This window comes from Pristis pectinata, chromosome 1, assembly GCF_009764475.1.
Source record: "Pristis pectinata isolate sPriPec2 chromosome 1, sPriPec2.1.pri, whole genome shotgun sequence".
In the NCBI taxonomy this organism is placed as follows: Eukaryota; Metazoa; Chordata; class Chondrichthyes; order Rhinopristiformes; family Pristidae; genus Pristis; species Pristis pectinata.
The window spans coordinates 82,195,955-82,217,807 of record NC_067405.1 but is presented as its reverse complement, the minus strand read 5'-3'; the positions used below and the strand labels follow the sequence as shown (position 1 = coordinate 82,217,807).

Sequence of the window (21,853 nt, the reverse complement as noted above, 5' to 3'; positions counted from 1 at the left end):
AATATCTGTGGTGGGTAAGTTACTAGAGGGGATACTGAGGGATAAGATATACAAGCATTTGGAAAGATGGGTTGATTAGGGATGGTCAGCAAGGTTTTGTGCATGGGAGATTTGCCTCTCAAATTTGACTGAGTTTTTTTGAAGAAGTAACTGAGAAAGTCGATGAGAGCAGGGCAGTAAACATAGTCTATATGGACTTCAGTAAGGACTTTGATAAGGTTCCATGTGGCTGCTATGGAAAGTTAGATTGCTTGGAATCCAGGGAGAGCTAGCTAAATGGATGCACAATTGGCTAGATGGAAGGAAGCAGAGAGTGGTGGTGGAAGGTTGCTTTTTGGACTGAAGGCCTGTGACTAGTGGAGTTCCCCAGGAGTTGGTACTAGGCCCATTGCTGATGTCATCTATATCAATGATTTCCATGAGAATGTACAAGGCATGATTAGTAAGTTTGCAGATGACACTAAAATAGGTGGTGTCATAGACAGTGAAGATGTTATCAGGATTTAGAGGGATTTTGATTAGCTGGGTAAGTGGGCCAAGGAATGGCAAATGAAGTTTAATTCAGATAAGTACAAGCTGTTGTATTTTGGGAAGACAAATGAGGGTTGAGCTTTCACAGAGAACAGTAGGGGTCTGGGGAGTGTTGTTGAACAGAGGGACCTGGTTCCCTGAAAGTGGTGTCGCAGGGTGGTGAAGAAGGCTTTTGGCACGCTGGCCTTCATCAGTCAGGGCTCTGAGTATCGAAGTTGGGATGTTACGTTGCAGTTGTACAGGACATTGGTGAGGCCACATTTAGAATATTGTGTTATTTTTCCAGGTGAGCTCTTGCCACCTACTTTATATGACAGTATAGTCTAACCTTGCATTCCTTTCTCATCCTTATTAGGTTAAGAGATAATCATGAGATCACCCCTCTGTTTCCTCTGTCCTTGCAGTTCCCCAGTCTGCTACCTCTTAACTAAAATCTTAAGCAGAACTACCCTGATAAATAGACAATTTCAGCCTGTTAATGACACAGTATACCACTTTCTACTTTGACTTTCTTTTTCTCTCCTTTGTTCTTGCTTATGTAATGCATCTGTGACTTCTTTGGTGCCTTCCGTTGCCAATTTCCTGGTCCTAGCCATCCCATTTTTTGGATGTGTTATCATTTGCCCCCGTCCTTGACCAGAATGTCCTGAAGACCCTCTGTCTTTCTCTTGACACACGTACAACCAGTCCCCACCTTCCATCACCCAGAATGAATAATTCTCCTTTGACTCCAGGATTGAACGACACTGGCACAGCTGGTAGAGTTGCTGCCTCAAGACCTGGCCTCAATCCTGACCTTGAGTGCTGTCTGTGTGGAGTTTACATGTTCTCCCTGTTACTGCATGGGTTTTCTCCAGGTGCTCTGGTCTCCTTCCACATCCCAAAAGTGTGCAGATTGGTAGGTTAATTGTTCACTGTAAATTGTTCCTGATGTGTAGGTGAGTGGTAGAATCTGGGGAGAGTTGATGAGAATGTGGGGAGAATGAAAGTGGGAATTTAGTGTAAATGGGTATTTGGTAGTTGGTGCAGACTTGATGGGCATGTTTCTGTGCCTTATTTCTCTACGACACTATGACTCTGCTTAGTTCGAGTAGAAGATGCTGCTAAGAGAGTCCATGTAGGTACTACGTCCATCTGTCTTTGCATGGGAAATGTACAACTTGGTCCTACTTGGGTCCTTTTCCCTCACCATTTTGCTCCCACTACATTGACGTCTAATGGAATGGTGTTTTAGGCACTTTCCCTGAATTGGACAATTTAATCAAGGCTGCCAATTTCATCCCCATATTTTAGTATGATCCACCCTGGCCTTCACTATCTGTTTCAAAGGATAGTTCAGTAACTGGAATTCACTGGTTCTTGCAGCTACCTTTGTACATTACCCCTGCATCACTTTCTGTAACTCATTTCATACCTCAAATGCATCCAGTAGTGTTATGCCAGTACTACCAATACAAGTGATACTAATACATCTTCCTCTTTCCTCAGCTGAGAAATTTTTCTATCTTGTGATTGATAAGGCCTCTGATTCTGTCCATTCTACCTCTTGTCCATTCCCCCTCCTGAGAACCACAGTTGGGTTCCCCAAGTCCTTCATTTCTACCATATTAAGCTTCCTTATTCAATAGATCATCCCCTGCATTTCCACTTTAATGTGGTGTCATCACAAATGCATCTGCTGCTTGCCCATTTGGGATGTAGCCCTTCATGAACTCCTAGACCACTGATCAGCCACATCCAACATTCCCTGCATGACATCAAGGAGAAAACACTCCCTTCAAGTTATAACTCCCAAGAAAAGATGATGATTGTGGTTCCTGGCAGTCAATTATCCCAGTCCCAGGACAGGGCAATGGAAGTTTCTGGTGGCAGAGTGTTGGGCCCAACCATCACGAGGTCCTTCATCAATGATTTAGTTTCCAATAAGGTTGGTCGTGGAAATATCTCCTGCTGATTGTGCAGTGTTCAATTTTATTTGTAACTCTGCAATGAAGGCATGTAGCGAGACGTAGACCACATTCAGACCTGGGCTGTTAAGTGTAGGTAGCGTTTATTTAGCAAAAAGTGCCAAGCAATGACCATTGCTAACATAGAGGCTAACCACCTAATCTTGAAATTATGTGGCATAAATTTTGCTGGCTCCAGCTTCAACACTTAACCAGAAACTCAACTATTTCTGCTTCATAAATACTGGTTACCAGAATAGATTAGAAACTAACTGGGTATCCCACAGTGCCATCCCAAGAGTGCTCTTGGCTCAGGGCAAGAGAAAATTCCAAACAAAATACACAAAATAAAAAAAAACTGTTCAAATTTACTGCTGAGTGAGGCCTTCTTGTTGAAGTTCATCAACCACTGAGGACATGCACATCATTGGTGCTTTACTAGTGAGGGAATAGTACATAATTTGACATTTAGCCAATGAGAGCACAGTATGTCATTGTTGCTTTGCCAGTGAGAATTCAGTAACATGTTTTGTTTTAAAGTGGTTCATACGCTTCAGTACCCTGTGAAAGTTCTACTGTCACACTGTTTGAACTTTGTTTGGAAGAAAGCCAGAAAGTAATAATGTGTCAAAGGTGCTGAGGAAAACAGACTTTGAATGTGAAAATGCAAGTGTTAAGTCAATTTGAAGTGGATGATCCACAGGTAGATGTTGAGTGAGATTTCAATTTAGCAATGTCAATCATTCATACAAATTTGAGGAATGTAGACAAGATAAAAACTTCTGGGAAGAATACCACTTCAGTTAATGTTAATACAGTTTATTGGAGAAGATAGAGAGCAGGTTATGCATATGGTTGGAAATAAAACACCAATGCAAGCTTTTAAGCCAACTAATGTTCATGGAGCAAGCCAGGAGCACCACAGTCCACCTGCAGGAACATAGCGAGAGATCAACAATGTTTGTAGCTGGCCAAGGGATAGATTTAAATGTCACAGTAGCTTGCTCAACATTGACATCAGTGACTGATGAGCAGACAGTCTGGAAATATTCCGACACACTCTAAGCCATCATTAAGCACGTTTTCATCCTCAGCCTGTTCTCAGTAAGATGAGACTGGCATCCCCTTTGGAAAAGGATATTGTCATAGTCTTTCATCTCCTGAGAAGAAACCAATGCCTCTGGTTTTCAGACTGCCTGATGTTCTTGCTAGGGCTATTGGTTTGGGATACTGCTTTGGGATATCTTGTGCTAAAATTGGTGCTTGTCTGCCATGCAGAAAATCCAAGAGCACTGAAGTCCTTTTCTAAAGGACATCTAGCTATACGCTGAGTGGCAAACAAGATGGGTTGCATAACAATTGCCCTCCTCATATTTTTGTCCAGCGTTATTATGAGGCAAAGAAACCTTGAGCTTAAAGCACATTTGGTGCTTGACAATGCCCCAGGACATCTTCAGATCCCCACTGGCCTCCTAACTTGCCGCCTTGTGGAGATGGTGAACTTTCTGCCTGAAGTGATGTCTCTTATCAAGCTAATGGACCAGAGTGCCATGTCCAATTTTCAAGGCTTGTTGTCTTCAAGGCATTTTCAAACAACTGATTGAATCAGTAGACGGTTAAAAGACAAACTATCAGTAAGGAAATTCTGGAGGTCGTCCAAAATTGTAAAGGTCATTGATTACATTAGTGTGTTCCTAGGTAGCTGTCACCAGCTTCTACATGAAGGTGTTTGGCAGAAGTTATGGTTAGACACAATGCCCGAAATAATAAAACTGTCAGTAGTTACTTCAATACATGTTTCATGATACAATAATCCCTTTTTTCAGAACTGGCTCAATAAGTACTAGTGTATCCTGGAACATGTCCTTAGCACTACGTGAGGTACCAGTGTACTTCAGTGTAAGTGACCTATCCCTGACATTCTTGAGCCTTTTCACCATTTACAAAACACAAGTTAAAAGTGTGGTGGCTGAGTGCAACTTCTGAACATCCAACTTCCGAACAACACAGGAAGTTTGATGCCATCTAGTATAAAGCATCCTCTTTGCTCCCTGTGCATCAAACTAAAAATTGACCCCTGCCAATGTTTAGTCCATGGGAGCAGTCCCATTTTGAGGCTTTCTCCGCAGTCTGTTATTTTCCTTCAAGTATTTATTCAGCCCTATAAGCCTGAATAGATTCTGTTTATACTAGCCATACTGGAAGTGCAGTTCAAACTGCAACTTGTTCTGTGTAGAAGATCTTAACCTTGCATTTCCCTGTATCTTATTCCCTAGCCTTTTGATTTCACTATTATTTAAATCACAACATGACTACAAAGCATCTTGGCATAAACTTAACACCTCGGGAAAGCAAACAGACACAATGGGAAATAAGACTGTTTTACCTTTTGAAGGTTAGTATCAGGGTTGGTTGGCAGAAGAAGAAAATTACATCAAGGAAGCAAGGGGTCTAAAAGAATGCAAACCCATTAAGTAAATGTGCAAAACTAACAGATGGGGTATAATGTGGAAAAATGTGTAGTTACCCCCTTTGATAGGGAGAATAGAGAAGCAGCATTTTGCTTAAATAGTTTGAGACTGAATTCTGGTGTTTGCTCTAGTGTTCCAAGTACAAGGAGCATGTAGTTCTCATGCAGCTTCAGCAATTTTATTTTGCCGATTATAGATGTAGGAGGCTTTGTTATTGTGCAAAGTAGGTGCTTGCTGCCTCTTCTGGAATTTGGTAAATCATGAAATTGGGAGTTCTGTTTGTATTTTGAAGTAAAATTTTTGAAGTTTTTGTATTTTGAAGTTGAAAGACTGAAATGAAAGAGATTGCTGGAAATACTCAGCAGATCAGGCAGTATCTTTGTTGAGAGAGTTAATGTTGCAGGTCAGTTCTAATACAAACTGAAAAGACTGGTTTAGTGTTAATGATATGTGGTGTATTTCTTGGCATCAACACAATATTGCATTATATTCAATTATATCATACTAAGCTAAGGAAGTGAGTGGATTAAAGTGTCAGATGATTTTTAAAGGTAAGTGGAGGATAGACAGTTCTGGATAATGAGATGGCAGACATTAACTAAACACTTACTCATTTTCACAGTTGACCAAGAGAACAAGACATCAGTAGTACAAAGAGACCTAGAAATCAGTCAAAGGATCATACCAGAATTGAAGTAAAGAAACAAAGGTAAGAAAATGAACAGCCAACTATCAGTTTAATAATATTGGACAAGCTGATGGTATCATCCTAGAGAACATTAAGAAAAGGATATAAGCTGATCAGAAAATCAGAATGAACAAGAAAATGAATAATCCTGGTCTAGCTGGGACCACTGTGATTCAGACTTCATTATAAGTTGGTCCAACTGTGCTATGAAGGACCCTGGGTTAAAGTTTCAAGTCCCAGGGAATCATGTTGATAGTTAGAGCCATACTGAGCACAAGAACGATGGTTGTCATTGTTGAAGCAAATCTTCCTGTTTTCTGGCTTAACTATCTTCAACCATACTTATCAATTTACTTGTTTACTGGATGTGAAAGTCGTTGGAATTGCCAGTGCCTATCCATTAAATAGGTCCTGAACAGAGCTGTGAAGAATCAACCCAAAAGTAGGACTGGGCTCACAAATTGGCCAGAAAGGGAAGGACAATGGGTTTCCTTTGCTGAAGGATATGACGAAGCTAGATGGATTTTTATGATATTGCAGTGGTTATGTGTGTGTTGGTGGACCAGAACACTGGCTGCTAATCCAATAATGTAATAAGAATCTGTCTGTGTCTAATGAAATGGTTGATGATCGCACGTCGTTCAGTTTGCAAACCCTGTAAATGGTACAGTACCTACAGCCAAATAATGAACTTGTCATTATGATTGAAACCTTGAATTTTCCATCTCTCCATCATCAATGCAATGTAACATCTGTTATATCTCTAGCAACTTACCAAGCTGCCTTTGGAAAGCCATGAGCTGTTAAACCAAGAAGCACATAACAAAACCTTGTACTAACTTTCTCAGGAAATGGTGTTTTCCCCCCTACTGTTATTGATGGAGTCCACTCTTGTCTATGTCCTGCACTTCTGCTCATGCCCCGTTTTTCTCTCTTTCTCATGCACACACGCACACACACAGTTCCCCTGGTCCTCACCTATCATCCCAGCCCACGCATCCAGCACATCATTCTTTGCAACTTCCACCAGCTACAATGGGATCCCACCATTAGCCACATCGGCACTCCCTACGTCCCTCATTGATTCCATGCTCCACCTTCCTCTTCTATCAGATTCCATCATCTGCAGCCCTTTGTCTCCTCCACCTTTCACCTCCCAGCTTCTGTCACTATTTCTACTCTTCCCTCCTCCATCTGCCTATCACCCCCACTCACCTGGATCCACCTATTGCTTGCTAGCTCTTGCTCCACCCCTTTCCTTCACTCTTCATACTGGCTATCTTTCCGTCCTGATGAAGGGTCTTGACCTGAAACATTGACTGCCCATTTTCCTCCACAGATGCTGCCAGACCCACTGAGTTCCTCCAGTGTCTTGTGTGTTGCTTCAGATTTCAGCATCTGCGGTCTCTTGTGTCTCCATTGTACGAACCCCATATACCTTAATTCCTTTAATATTTAATAATTAATTGATCAGAGACTCCACAACCCTCTTGGATAGAAAATTCCAAAGATTTGCTCTTGCTTATGTATAACTGATCCCTTACTTTGAGATCCTGGTTCTGGTCACCATTATCTTAAGAAATGTCATCTTTGCATCTACCCTGTCAAGCCCTGTACGAATGTTGTATGTTTCAATACGGATGCCACTCATTCTTCTGAATTCCAGAGAACTTTGATATAGTCCACCTAATCTTTCTCCTATGACAATTTCCACCACCTGCTCCCTTCCCCTCCCAAATGCCAAAAATCAATCTGGTGAACCTTTGCTGCGCTCCCTGTATCATAAGTCTGTACATAATCTTCCAGGTATGGTCTCACCAGTGCCTAGATTAACTGAAACAGGATATTTCTACACTACTGCAAGATAATTTGACTGCCGTGGCCAACATACTGCTTGTTTTCCTAATTGCTTGCTGCCTGTGCATGTTAACTTTCACTCTAGAAGGATGTCCAAATCTCTCTGAACCCCAACATAAGGCTTCAGGTGCAGTGAATGCCCCCACTTGTATGTTGCCCTCCAGATGTTGGACTGTACTGACTCATGTTGTTCCTTCTTAATCAGGTCATGATCCCTCTAGTTAACGTTACCATACAGTTGGCAATGATTCAGGAAAACATCTTGCCACCAGCTGCTTTGGGGTAATTAAGAATGGGAAATGTATTCTTGCCAGCAATAGTCAAATCCCATGAACAAATAATAGAAAATAAGAGTATGTATTGTGTCAAGTGAATCATGTCTGACATTAAGAAAGCTTTTGAGAATGTACAGCTGAGGTTCTGTAAAATGCTGTTGGGACTAACAATGCTCATTTATAATAGGTCACATCTAAGCATGGCTGTAAGTTTTGAAGGTTGAGGAATAGTCTAATTGAGGTATTTGAAATATTAGAAGGTCTTAATGTGGTCACTGCTGAGAAGTAATTTTTGGGGAAATTCACAGCAAGGGGCATTGTTATAAAAATGAAGCTAGACTATTTATAGGTAAGATTGGGGAGCACTTTTAAAAAACAAAATATGGGTACTGAAAACCTCACTCTGATAGAGAAGCATTCTAAGATTGTGCTAGATAGAATTTAGATTTGCTGGTTTATTTACAGGCATGGAACAAAAGCATGTAAGTGAAATTGGGGTCAAGTTTGGGGCTGGTTTCACAATGAAGGGCAGACTGCAGGTTGTCTTTTCAAAGGTGATTATAGTGGACTAGAGTTTATGAAGCCATTCTTAAGTAAAACCATAGATTTTTAAGTCAACATAACTAATTGTGACTGAGACCAGTAACCAAAAGTTATTGGTCTCGTACAAACATCTTCCTGTAGAAATGGAGCTAAACTACAGATGGTGTAAGAAACTTCAATCTATGTTGCCTCCATTTCCAGAACCAAGATTACTCCAGTTTAAGTCATCAAGCTGCAGTATGTAGACAATGCTCAGAAGTAGTATATTATGTAGTGAATGTTCAGAGATTGAGCTTCAAATCACTGTTAATTTGTTCACTTGAGCATGTGAGAGAGTAGATCTTGTCCTAAATATCTGGAAAACAAAGTTTGTCTATTAATCTGCATCTGGAGTGCATACTGTCCCTGGCACACAATATCCATGGTGATACCCTGGAAAACATGGACCATTCCCCATATCCTGGGAGAACATAGGAGCAGGAGTATGCTATTTACCACATTGAACTTATCCCACCATTCTACAAAATCATAGCAGATGATCCACCTCAGTGTAATTTTCCCCATATTTCTTTGATCCAGGTTGCACAATAGCACAGCTGGTGGAGCTGCTGCCTCACCACAGCTTCAGTAACTCAGGTTCATTCCTGATCTCTGGTGTTGTTTGTGTGGAGCTTGCATTTTCTTCATTTAACTTTATGGATTTCCACCGGAGTGCTCAGGTTTCCTTCCAGATCCCAAAGATGTGTGGGTTGGTATGTTAACTGGTCATGCTAAATCCCCCTCACGTGTGGATGAAAGGTGGAATCCGGAGGGAGTTACAGGAGTATGGGAGAATAGGCTACGGGACAAATTAATGGGGGAGCAGGATTTCTGAGGCCCAGCATAGATTCAATGGGCTGAATGGCCTTCTAAGCATAAGGAAATATGGAATGAACTCTGAACTTCCTTCACCCTCCAAGGTAGAGAAATTGCAAAGATCCACCATGTTTTGTGGAAAGAATTAATACCTATTTTTGGTCCAAAATAACCTATCCCATATTCTGAGATGGTGACCTTCAGCCAGGCTAGGCATTCAGACTGTAAGAATTCTATATTATAACAAGATTTCTTCTAAACTGTACACAACACAGACCCAGTCTACTCAATCTTTGCTTATCTGGTAAAAATGCCATCCCTGGAGCTAGTCCAGTGAATCTTTGCTTTTTTGCTTTTATGTCCATTTTTGGGTAAGGAGATCAAAACTGTGCAAATTACTCCTGATGTGGTCTCGCCGAGGGTACTATATAATTGCAGTAAGACATCTCTGCTCTTGTGCTCAAATCCTCTTAAAGGCCACATACCATTTGTTTTCCTGATAATTTTGCTGGGTCTGCATAATACTTGTGCATTTATAGTGACTGACTTCACACTTTTCTATGTTATATTGCATTAACCACGTTTTTACCAGGCTTGTCTTTATCATCTTGAAGCCTCTTTGCTCCCTCGTCCGATTCTCAATCCCACTTAGTTTTGTAAAATCAGTAACTTCACAAGTATAACATTTGTTCCCTTCAGCCTAATGGTTAATAGATTGGTCCTTCACAATATCTGTGGTACTCCACTAATCACAACCTACCAACCTGAGAAACATCTGTTTATTCCCAATCTTTGATTTCTGTCCAATAACCAATTCTCAATCCATGTTTCTAGATTACCCTCATCTGCTGGTGCTGCAAAGCCTTCCAAAAATCCAAAAGCGCCATGTCCTCTCATACCCACTTATCTATTCTACTGGTCACTGTCAAAGAACTTTCCTTTGGTAAATCTCTTGGCTCTATTCAATGCTATTATTCCTTTTGTGATGTTCTGTTTTAACATCTGTCATTATGGATTCCAGCATTATCCCTAGCACTGACATTTGGCTAGTAAGCCAGGAATTCCCCATTTTGTTTTCTCTCTCCTTAAATAGTGGGGCATATTTCCTACTCTACAATCCACAGGCACAGTTTCAGAATCTGTAGAATTTAAAAGATAACTAGATCATTTGTTATCTTTAAAGCACCTCTGTTAAACTCTGGGATGCAAATCATTGGGTCTTTGCGATTTACCAGCTTTTACTACAGGTTGAAACTCTGGTCCATCATTCTGTGGTCTACTAACCTCCGTGGTCCAACAGAGGTTGACTCTGGCACCATTGCATTTGCAGAGTGACCACCACAGTAGCTATATTAGCATTTTAAATTACCAAAATTTTCCTATATTAGCAAAATTTGAGAAACAAAATATAAATTTTCTCTTAAGTAATTTGTATTGGGGGGGGGGGAATAAACACAAAATTTATACAGGTAGCTGAACTAATTTATGGAGGACAATGTTCTGCAGGCTGCTGGTTCACAGAACGAAGCCACTTAAAGTTTTTGCAGAGTGAACTGGCAAGCTGAAGGGGTTAGGCATGTTTATTTTGGGGGGGGGGTTTCGGGTTAACTTCTGTGGTCTGACATTGGTCAGTTCCCAAGGGTGCCAAAGAGGCAAGTTTCAACCTTTTTGCCAAATATTCTAATTATTTTCTTAATACTTTCAGTTCCTCTTTTCACTAGACATGTGGTTCTCTGGAATTTCTGGCAGGTTTGTGTCTTAGAGTCAGAGATACAGCACAGAAACAGGTTCTTTGGCCCACTGAGTCTGTGCTAACCAACAGGCACTCATTTTTGCTCTAATTCTTCCCTAACCCATTTTCTTCTGTGAAGCATACAAAGTATTTGTTTAATTCCTCTGACAGTTCCCTAATTCCCATTATAAGCCCTCTCCTCTCTGTATGTAAGCCAACCCCCATTGTCACCATGTTCTTCAGTTCATCAACACAGTCTTTGGGTATTTGAGGAAGAATGTGTTTCATTGAGTTGTATAACCTAGAAATGGGTCCATCAGCCCATGGAGACTACACCCAATTACCAACTGCCTACTTACACTGATCTTACACTAATCCCATTTTAAATCTGGCACAAAACTCATGTCTATAGGCAGCAGTTATCCTTGCCCTCCTGACACCTCTGAGACATTGATTTTCCACAACTGGTATTTAAAAGGTATCACCAAAGTTGTCTCCACAGAGTCCTGGGAACCAGTGTCAACTTCCCAAGACAACAGGGGCAGCATTGAGGCCTGAATTACACTTGGTCAGCTTTGAAGGACAGACCATATCATTCGTATGCCTGACACCTGACATCTGAAACTTGTACTATTCTGAGCTGCTTCACAGTGGGGAAATTGGCAGGTGGACAGGAAAGGATGTTTTCTAAGCCCTCTTGAAAATGTATAATATCTCCACTGACTCATGAGGATCCCTGGCCCATAATTGCTTAAGGAATAGCAGCAGCATCTGAAAAGGCATTGAAAACCTCTAGTCCCTTCATTGGGAATGCACAGCAGCTGGTGTAAATGGTACAAGGAACGCAGCATCTCCCAAACTTCATATCCTTCACCCCTGGACACCAAAAACAGTGTGTCTTGAGCTCAGTATTCAGTAATGTTTAATATTGTGTTACATTAAATAAATAAGGGTGTTACATGGACTTGCTTTGACACTAAAGCAGAAGATGGCTGTGTTGATAATTTTTTTTTAGAATGATGAAGGGTCATCCTGTATAAGATGCTCATCTCCTCAATATGTTATCAGAACAGCAGTAGGCCATTCAGCCCTTTGGGCTTGCTCCTCCATTGAACATGCACATGGTTGATCCTCCAGTGTTCAGGCTCTATCTTCTCCCCAGATCCCTTGGTGCCTTTGGCATTAAGAAATTTATCTGCTTCCTTAGCCTCCAATGGCTTGACCGCCAGTGTCTTCTGTAGTAGATTCAGTGCACACTGGCTGTAGAAATTTCTCTAGACCTCAGTTTTAAGTGATATAACATGCACCCTGAGGATGTGACCCCTGGTTCTGGACTCTCCAGCCATTGAGAGCATCTTCCTTCTATCTAGTCTGTCTAGTTCCTGTTAGAATTTTATATTTGAGATCCTTTCTCATTCTTCTATACTTAAAATAAATGTAAAGCTGGTCAGGCAGAAAAGTATTTTATAAATAAAAGGAGGACTTAAGAATCTGAATTTGGGTGGTGATGAATTGCGGATGATTCAATGCCATGGCAAACTAAATTTGTTATCTTTCGGTAACGGTTTATCATGAATGTTATCTTTATTCAAATGCAAAACAACTCATTGTATCTTTTTATTGTTGAAGTTTCTCAAAGCACCAAAATGTATGAGTGACAATATTCCTTTTGGAACCATTTCTCTTAGTCTAGAGCCTTCGTTGTTTTGTACCTCCCTCACATCCACCCTCAACCTACTCTGTTCTAAGGAAAACAATCAGGCTGCATGTCTATCCAAGGAACCGAAGTCAGCCACCTTGGAACTTGCTCCAGCAAATCTTTTGTGTACCACCTTGTGTATATTTTGCTGAAATATGGTTACCAGAGTAGACACAATACTCAAGTGTAACTGAACAAGTTTTCATAACTTCATTGTGACATCCTCCTTGTACTCTTTGCCTCTAAATAGAGGCCAGGGTTCTATATGGTTTAACTGCTTTCTCAACTTGCCCTCCTACATTCAACAAGTTATACATGTATATCCCAGGTCTCTTTTTCTAAACCTGTTTTAAAATTATGCTCTCAAGTTTACATTGCCTGTTATTCTTCCTACCCTAATGTTACACCATGTTTTTCTGCCCTAAACCTCATCTGCCACGTGTCTTCATATTCCACAAACCAGTTTATAAACACTTAAGGTTTGTAAACATCTTTTTTCATTGCACCTGTGCATATGTCAATAAACTCGACTTTGACTTTGAACATCCTCCTCACAGTTCACTACACTTTTTTTAAAAAAGTATCATCTGCAGATTTGGAAATTATGCCATGTCTAGGTCACTAATAAATAGAAGGAAAGCAGTGGTCTTGGTTCTGACCCCTTATGATTGCATCAATGTGCTGGGCCCAGGACAGGTCATCAGCTAAGTTAATGCCCAGGAATTTAAAGCTGTAGACTGGCACATTTTTGCCCCCTTCCCCTTCCTAAAGTCAGTGATCAGTTCTTTAGTTTTTCTGACGTTGAACAAGAGGTTGTTGTGGCACCAGGCAACCAGGTGCCCCATGTCATTCCTGTACATTGACTCATCACTGCCTGTGATTTGTCCAACAACTGTGGTGTAGTCAGCGAATTTGTGTATGGTATTGGAGCTATGATTTGCCACACAGTCATGTGTATAGAGAGTAGAGCAGGGGGCTAAGCACGCAGCCTTGAGGTGTACCCGTGTTGATGGTCAGCGAGGAGGAGATGTTGTTACCAGTCCTCACTGAAGTCTGTTGATGAGGAAGTCGAATATCCAATTGTAAAGGGAGATACAGAGGCCCAGGTCTTGAGTTTGGATGCAATGATTGTGTTGAACACCGAGCTGTAGTCGATGAACAGCAGCCTGCTGTATGAGTTCTTGTCCAGATGGTCCAGAGCAGAGCGAAGAACCAGAAAAATCACATCTGTTGACCTGTTGTGGCAGTAGGCAAATTGAAGCAGATCCAAGTCATCTCTGAGGCAGGAGTTGATTGACACCATAACCAACCTCTTGAAGCATTTCATTATGGTTGATGTAAGTGCCACTGGACGGTCGTCATTGAGGACAGTCAAAAAGCAAAGTTCAGTCCAATCATTTCAATCTTGGTCAAATGTCTTTCATGTGCTTGCATAATAAGCAAAATCTGACTTCTTGCCTCAGGAGAGTACTGTCTAAAGCATCGTAAACTTGAGAATAAATTGCAGGTTTTGATGAAGTAGATGGTGATTTCAGTCATGTAGTTGTACCCTGCTGCTGCAGCATGCATGTTGGCTGAGAACAGTGCTTCTTCCATTAATAAGTTTGGTATTTTCATTATTTTGATAGGTTTGTCTAATGTCAACCAATTTACTTAAAGATGATCAGAAAAACCAATGTTGGTGACTGCCAAAAATAACTGCTACTATTATAGTCTTTTCTCACAGGAACATCAACTGTGAAGCACCTGACTTTTTTCAGGCAATGGCAATTTAGTGAAAGGGTCTCCAATCTATTACTCGGGTTAGAAATTTGAAAATATAACTGAGAAATGTAGGTTTTGGTGTGAACTGTGATTGCTGGTGTTAAATTAATAGGAAGTTTGATGTGCCATATGCTATAGTCAGTTATTTAGCATAAAATAATGTCTAGTCATTTGCAACTACTTTTAGGTTTCCTTATTAGTGCCATGAATGAGATTCTGCTTCCAATGAAGTTGCCAGAATGTTGGTACCTCATTGATATTGATGTTGTGTCAGCAATGTTGTCATGTGCTATATATGTGGAATTGTCGCAATATGCCTTGTCATTTATACAAAATTTAAAGAAAAAACCTACAGGTTGCCCAATTATCAATTTTGTAGCTGTTGGAAAACATAAGGTCAAAAGGTAGTTATGGTCAATAGCAATTGAACCAGAGAAAAGTAAGTTATGATAAAAGATAATGGTCCACAATGTCTGCTTCCCAAATGCCACAGTGAAGACCTTGTGCATTGAAGTCTGTCCAGACTTTGATCATTTTGAGTAAAGTCTTTGTAGAATGAAGGCACCAACCTCAAAGATCAGCCTGACATGAGCAGGTGTGGAGAGAGCCTCTGCCCCATTAGGAAATGTTTGTGTTTTTGTTATGCACAGTGCTTAATGAAGGGGTTAGTATGTGTTTAATTTTGTGTAGCTCCATAAACAGAAAATGTAATTATATCAAATGACTGAGCATAGTTGTATATCTTGCCTGTTTTGGAACAAACTCTGAGAATGAATGAGGCCATTAGCCACATTATGACTGCCAGCTCTTGGAAGAGTTATGTATTAGTCCCACCCTCTTGCTTTTTAACATAGCTCTGCAGTGTTCTCCTTTAAATATTTATCCAATTACCTTTTGGAGGTTGCTATTGAGTTGGCTTCCACCATTCTTAAAGGCACTGTGTTCCCAATTATAATTCACTTAACATTTTTTGTTACTTATGAAATTTACCAGTTATCTAAAATGTCTGACCTTCACTTACTCATTTCATTGGTGGTTTCTTAATTACTACGTGAGAATAGGTCATTTTTTTCTTAACCATCTGTTATAATTCTTAAGTCTCTACATAGAACTAGTTACTCTGTCCCACAACTTTTAAGCCATTACTCTTTCTCACCTGGTTGCTCCCCCCCCCCCCCCCCCCCAAATCCAATGGCATAGATTTGGAATGCTTATAGCCAGCAAGTGGGTTAGTCACAGTTGCCAGATCTGCCTGCACGGTAGAGTTCTACCATTCTCTGCCACCACTGCTCGTTATTCATCATCCTGGAATGACAAAATAGCAAAACTTCTCTTAACTATGTTCATCTTAAACTGTTTTCCCCGTTTCCTCTGCCCTCTGCTCCACAAGTACGAGGAGCTTATGGGTACTTTGGCATTTAGATGTTATGTTTGGCTGCACCAGTCTCTTCGATTCTGGTCCTCGTCCATTGAGTGGAAATTCTACTTCCCCTGACCTAACCTTGCACTTTTGTCAGCTAATTATCCTCTTGCGGTTTGAAACTTGTCTTATTCAGAATACCTAGCTGCTTCAAAATTATTTCCTTTAAATTACCTAACTACCCAATATCCCTCCTTGACTCTCCTGTTACCTGATGTAGTTCCCTCATTATATGCACACCTGCTGTCGTAAGTCGCTTCCTTCCTGTACCTACATTTGTAGGTCCATGATTGGCTTGCCCACAGAAGAGAGAGGATCATGGTTGATGGGACTTATTCTGGCTGGAGGTCCATGACTGGTGGTGTTCCGCAGGGATCCCTACTGTGACCTCTGCTGTGTGTGATATATATAAATGACCTGGATGAAAATGTGGATGAGTGGGTTAGTAAGTTCATAGTCCATATTTATAGCTCCCTGAAAGTGGCCGAACAGGTTGATAAGGTGGTAAAGAAGGTGTATGCATGTTTGCCTTTATTATTCGAGCCATTGAGTTCAAGAGTCAGGAAGTTATGTTGCAGCTTTATACAACTCTGGTTAGGCTGCATCTTGAGTATTGCATTCAATTCTGGTTGCTCCATTTTAGGAAAGCTGTGGAGGCTTTGGAGAGGATGCAGAAGAGGTTCATCAGGATGCTGCCTGGATTAGAGGCCATGTGATATAAGGAAAACTTAGACAAACTTGGGTTGTTTTCTCTGGAGCGGTGGAAGCTGAGGGGAAACCTGATAGAAGTTTATAGAATCATAGAACGGTACAGCACAATACAGGCCCTTCAGCCCACAATGTTGTGCCGACCTTTAAACCTCACCTAAGACTATCTAAGCCCTTCCTACCTCATATCCCTCTATTTTAAATTCCTCCATATGCTTATCTAGCAATCTCTTGAATTTGACCAATGTACCCGCCTCCACCACCACCCCAGGCAGTGCATTCCATGCCCCAACCACACTCTGGGTAAAAAACCTTCCTCTGGTATCTCCCTTGAACTTTCCACCCATTACCATAAAGCCATGCCCTCTTATATTGAGCATTGGTGCCCTGGGAAAGAGATGCTGGCTGTCTACTCTATCTATTCCTCTTAATATTTTGTACACCTCTATCATGTCTCCTCTCATCCTCCTCGTCTCCAAAGAGAAGGCATAGAGAGGCATAGATAGACAGGTGCTATCTTTTTCCTAAGGTTGAATTGTCTAATACTAGAGGGCATGCATTTCAGATGAGAGGGAGTAAGTTCAAAGAGATGTATGGGGCAACAGAATGATGGGTGCCTGGAATGCGCTGCCAGGGTGACGGTGGAGGCAAATACAATAGAGGCATTTAAGAGGCTCTCAGATAGTCACTTGAATGTGCAGAGAATGGAGGGATATGGATATTGTGTAGGCAGAAGGGATTAGTTTAGTCAGGCATTTAATTATTAGTTTAATTTGTTTGGTACGACATCGTGGGCCAAAGGGCCTGTTGCTGCGCTGTACTACTCTTTGTACATTTCTGGGAACTCTGGAATCCCACAAGTGAGGTTTGTCAAACAGCTTTGGTCAAAGTCATCACTCCTCATCTTCTCTGCAGTCTTAGAAACCACCCTTCTCCAGTACTATTCCCCTCTCAAACATCTGCCTGGTTTCATTCTTCACTGTTCATTTGTTGCTAGAAAAGTGTATGCACTCTGGTCTGTGGAATTCCCAAGAGTCTATCTTTATCATGGCTATATTGTTGCCCCTTGGCAGTATCAAAGACTGTGCCAATCTCCACACATTAAGGGTGGCACCTAGTTCTTCCTCATCATCCATTGGGCTCTCCATTTGTCCAGTGTGTCTGACAATTGGTTGAGCAGAACTGTAAATTAAGGTGTTGTCTTGGATCTATTACATGAATTCTGTTGGTTACAGACTGTCCCCCTCCACTGTAATTGCCTGAGATTGATGAGATAAGATATGATATCTTTATTAGTCACATGTACATCAAAACACACAGTGAAATGCATCTTTTGCATAGTGTTCTGGGGGCAGCCCGCAAGTGTCACCGTGCTTCTGGCGCCAACGTAGCATGCCCACAACTTTCTAACCTGTACGTCCTTGGAATGTGGGAGGAAACCGGAGCACCCGGGGGAAACACACGCAGACACGGGGAGAGCATACAACTCCTTACAGACAGTGGCTGGATTTGAACCCGGGTCACTGGCGCTCTAAAGCATTATGCCATGCTGATCCCAAGGTAAACTTTGACTCTGTCTCAGCTCCGTTATTATGATTACTGATGTGTACCTCACAATATTTTCTAACCATCATTCCCTCATATTAACAGAAAAGAGGAAAGTAAGGACAAATGTGAGCTATTTAGCTGCTCAGGGTTACTTGGGATTTATAAATAAAGACCGATTTAACAGATTGAAATTCTTCAATTTGAAGGACCTGCAGTTTCTTTGAAGAGGCAACTAAAGCAGAGGTCATGTTTATTTCTGTGCATACAGGATTGCAGAAAGCCACGTGGACTACTGTGAGCAATCCTGAACACTACAGCTTATGATGGGTATATTGGGCTTGTAGAGCTGTCGTAATGATACCTTTACTCCAGGAGTCCACAATTAGAACAGGTCCTTCGGCCCATGATGTTGTGTCAAACTAATTAAATTAGTAATTAAATGCCTAACTAAACGAATCCTTTCTGCCTACACAATGTCCATATCCCTCCATTCTCTGCACATCCATGTGTGTATATACAAGAGCCTTTTAAATGCCTCTATTGTATTTGTCTCCACTACCACCCTTGGCAGCACATTCCAGGCATCCACCACTCTTTGTTTTAAAAAAAACCTTGCCTCTGACATCTCCTTTCAACTTGCCCCCTCTCGCCTTAAATACATGCCCTCTAGTATTAGACATTTTGAACCTGGGAAAAAAATGTTGGCTGTTTATCTATGTCTCTAATAATCTTATGAGGGTGTATTAATTAAGTCTGTATTTCCTGATATTTCTAAAATTAAGTTTTTAAGGATAGGTGGAATGAAAGAACTTCTATTGGTTTTGAAGTTTCAGACTGCAGGTCATAGGCTATAAATTACACCCTGTATTTCAGGTGTGAAGTTAGGAAACAGCAGTAATTACAGAATTTTGGAATTCCACTCCGGAAACTGCAGTTGATACTGTCAATTAAAGTTATCAAACTCAGATTTAAAATGTTTCTAACTAAAGCAATTAAATTGAAGTGGCAGTTGCATGGAGATGGTTACGGATATACAGGTGCTCAGTACTGAATAGCTTATTCCCTTGAAGACAAGACTGCAGATGCTGGAACCTGGAGCAACGCACAATCTGCTGGAGGAACTCAGCAGGTTGAGCAGCATCTGTGGGAGGAAAGGAATTAACGATGCCCTGATGCAGGGGTTTGACCCAAAACGTCGACAATTCCATTCATCCCACAGATGCTGCTCAATCCACTGAGTTCTTCCAGCAAATTGTTTATAGCCTCTTCCCAGTAAACTTCAACATTGTTGTATTTCCCTTTCTTTTCCCTTCTTTTTCCTCTCTGGGTCAACTTGCATTGATTGGATGTATATAAACCATTGCATGGTAGGTGACATTTTATTCAATGCTGCCCGCCCCCTCTTTTGTGTGTAAGATGTTTATGATAAGCCTTCAGCTGCCACAGTTTGTCATGTGATATAGAAAAATACTTGCAGTGCTTGTCTGATTTGATCTCCAGATAACTTGTTTATTACAGTTTCGGGGTATTTTTCATGTATTTTGCTTAAAGCTTATGATAGTAGTGAAACAAAATCATTTTTGCAATAGTCAAGGGAGTGGAGACTTCTTGCCAAAGCTGTTTCAGAATAAATAAGGAATATTAGTGTTAGTGCTGGTCTTTGGACCCATCTGTATCTTAAAGAGTGAACTTGCAGTTTCTGTGAAGTTCGTTACAGCTTGAAAATATTGCAATATTTAATACACTTAAATATAAGAAGTGAAATTCCAATAGTTTAATTAGAAATGAGTCTGTCCAATTTAATATATGATACAAATAAATTCCAGTTTGTAAGGTGTTTGACACTTTAAAATCCTGCTAAAGAGTACGAGATTAAATCAGCTGTGAAGAAATCTCTGTTGTTTTAGATCAAAAAAATTGCAAGTAATGTTTGGATTGGAACATAACAAATCAACAATGTATTAAATGATTGTGATGAGTGTTTTTGAAGTTTGAGGTTTTTGAAGAGGTGATCAAGAAGGTCAATGAGGGTGGCATGGTAGATGTTGTCTACATGGACTTTAGCAAGGCATTTGACAAGGTACTGCATGGTAGACTGGTCCAGAAGGTTAGATCACATGGGGTCCAGGATGAGCTAGCCAATTGGCTACAATATCGGCTCAATGGTAGGAGACAGAGGGTATTGGTAGAGCATTGCTTTTCAGACTGAAGGGTTGTGACTGGTGGTGTGCCACAGGGTTCGGCACTGGGCCCGCTGTTGATCATCAATTTGGATAAGATTGTAGATGACATGGTTAGTAAGTTTGTGGATGACACTAAAATTGGTAGTATAGTAGACAGTGAAGGTTGTCTGAAATTACAATGGGATCTTGATTAAGCCAGTGGGCTGAGGAATGGCAGATAGTTTAATTCAGGTAAATGTGATGTGTTGCATTTTGGTGAGACAAACCAGGGCAGGACTTACCCTGTAAATGGTAGGACACTGCGGAGTGCTGTGGAACAGAGAGACCTGGGGAGGGAGAGGGAGGTGAGGGGTTGCGCGCGGGAGAGAGAAAGTATGTAGTACCTTGAAAGTGGCGACATAGGGAGACTGGTGAAGAAGGCATTTGCCTTCATTGGTCAGGATATTGAGTACAGAAGTTGGGACATCATGTTACAGCTGTATAAGACATTGGTATAGCTGCATTTGGAATATTGTGTACAATTGTGGTTGCCCTGATATAGGAAGGATGTCATTAAACTGGAAAGGGTGCAGAAAAGATTTATCGGGACTGGAGGGTTTGAGTATAGGGAGAGGCTGGATAGGCTAGGACATTTTTTTTTAATGACATTTGAAAGACATTTGGACAAGTACGTGGATAGTAAAGGTTTAGAGGGAAATGGGTCAAACAGGCAAATTGTTAGCTAAGTTAGGCAACCAGGTCGGCATGGCTGAGTTGGGCCGAAGGGCTTGTTTCTGCTGTATAGCTCTGACTCCACGAATAATCCCTTAGATTGATTTCATGAAGCAGATGCTCAAAGGAATTAATCATTAATGGTGTCCTTGGTATTGTCTAACTACTGGAATTTTTATCTGTTGGGAGGTCTTCATGATACTCTCGTGAATGCTCCCTGAACAGAGAAATGCTTCTTGCAGTAGGCAGAATTGGGTATTCTGTCCTGGCTTCCTTCCAAGAGCCACAAACTTCCTCTGGAGGTGAGCGGTTCTGAAGCTGCAACAACACCAGCAATTCTAAGATCACCACAAACCAGGGCTGCATACATCCTTTGAACCCCCTCCAGAACCACTGCATCTTTCCCATAATGCAGCAACAAAAACCATACTTTATACTGGTCACCACATTATAGTGTTATGGGATCTCTTACATCCCTGAAAGAGTAGATGAAACTTCATTTAATATCTTGTCCAAAAAAAAGAACCACCTACGTTGCACTGCTCCCTTGGTAACAATTCATATGTTTGAGCTCCAAAGAGTGGAATAGGACTAGAATCCCCAAACAACTGACAGTAGGAGAAGCGTGCTCTCAACTTTGTACTAAGTTCTTCCTTAGAAAATATTTCTGCTTTCAAGGGGCAACTTAGTTCTCTATACTTTGGCACAGATGTTTTATTAATGCAGTGACATATAGGAAGCCCTTTTTTAAATAGTTATTTTAAAATATCCTGTTGACCTTCGATCTTCACTTTGTGCAGTACTCCCAAATGATTGGCACCACCTGTGGTCTCTAGAGGTTTTGTGACATGAGCATTTGAAGTATTTCAGTAGCAGTTCCTTTTAGATAAAAATGCTGTTGTTTTTATTACATTGATTCCTT

The 21,853-nt window shown here is 41.0% G+C and overlaps 1 protein-coding gene across 9 annotated transcripts in view; it reads left to right on the top strand.

Moving 5' to 3' along the window:
- The window catches only part of numb (NUMB endocytic adaptor protein), a 135,197-nt gene that overhangs the window by 36,759 nt on the left and 76,585 nt on the right, over positions 1-21,853 (top strand). For 6 of the 9 annotated variants that reach the window (XM_052030547.1, XM_052030501.1, XM_052030570.1 and 3 more), the window contains exon 2: positions 5,571-5,657. The exons of 2 other annotated variants lie outside the window; for them this stretch is intronic. The gene's annotated coding sequence lies outside the window, so the exon portion shown is untranslated. Of the gene's footprint in view, positions 1-5,570; positions 5,658-17,953; positions 18,050-21,853 lie in introns of those variants that run through there. One more of the 9 variants, XM_052030531.1, reaches the window with a different exon arrangement.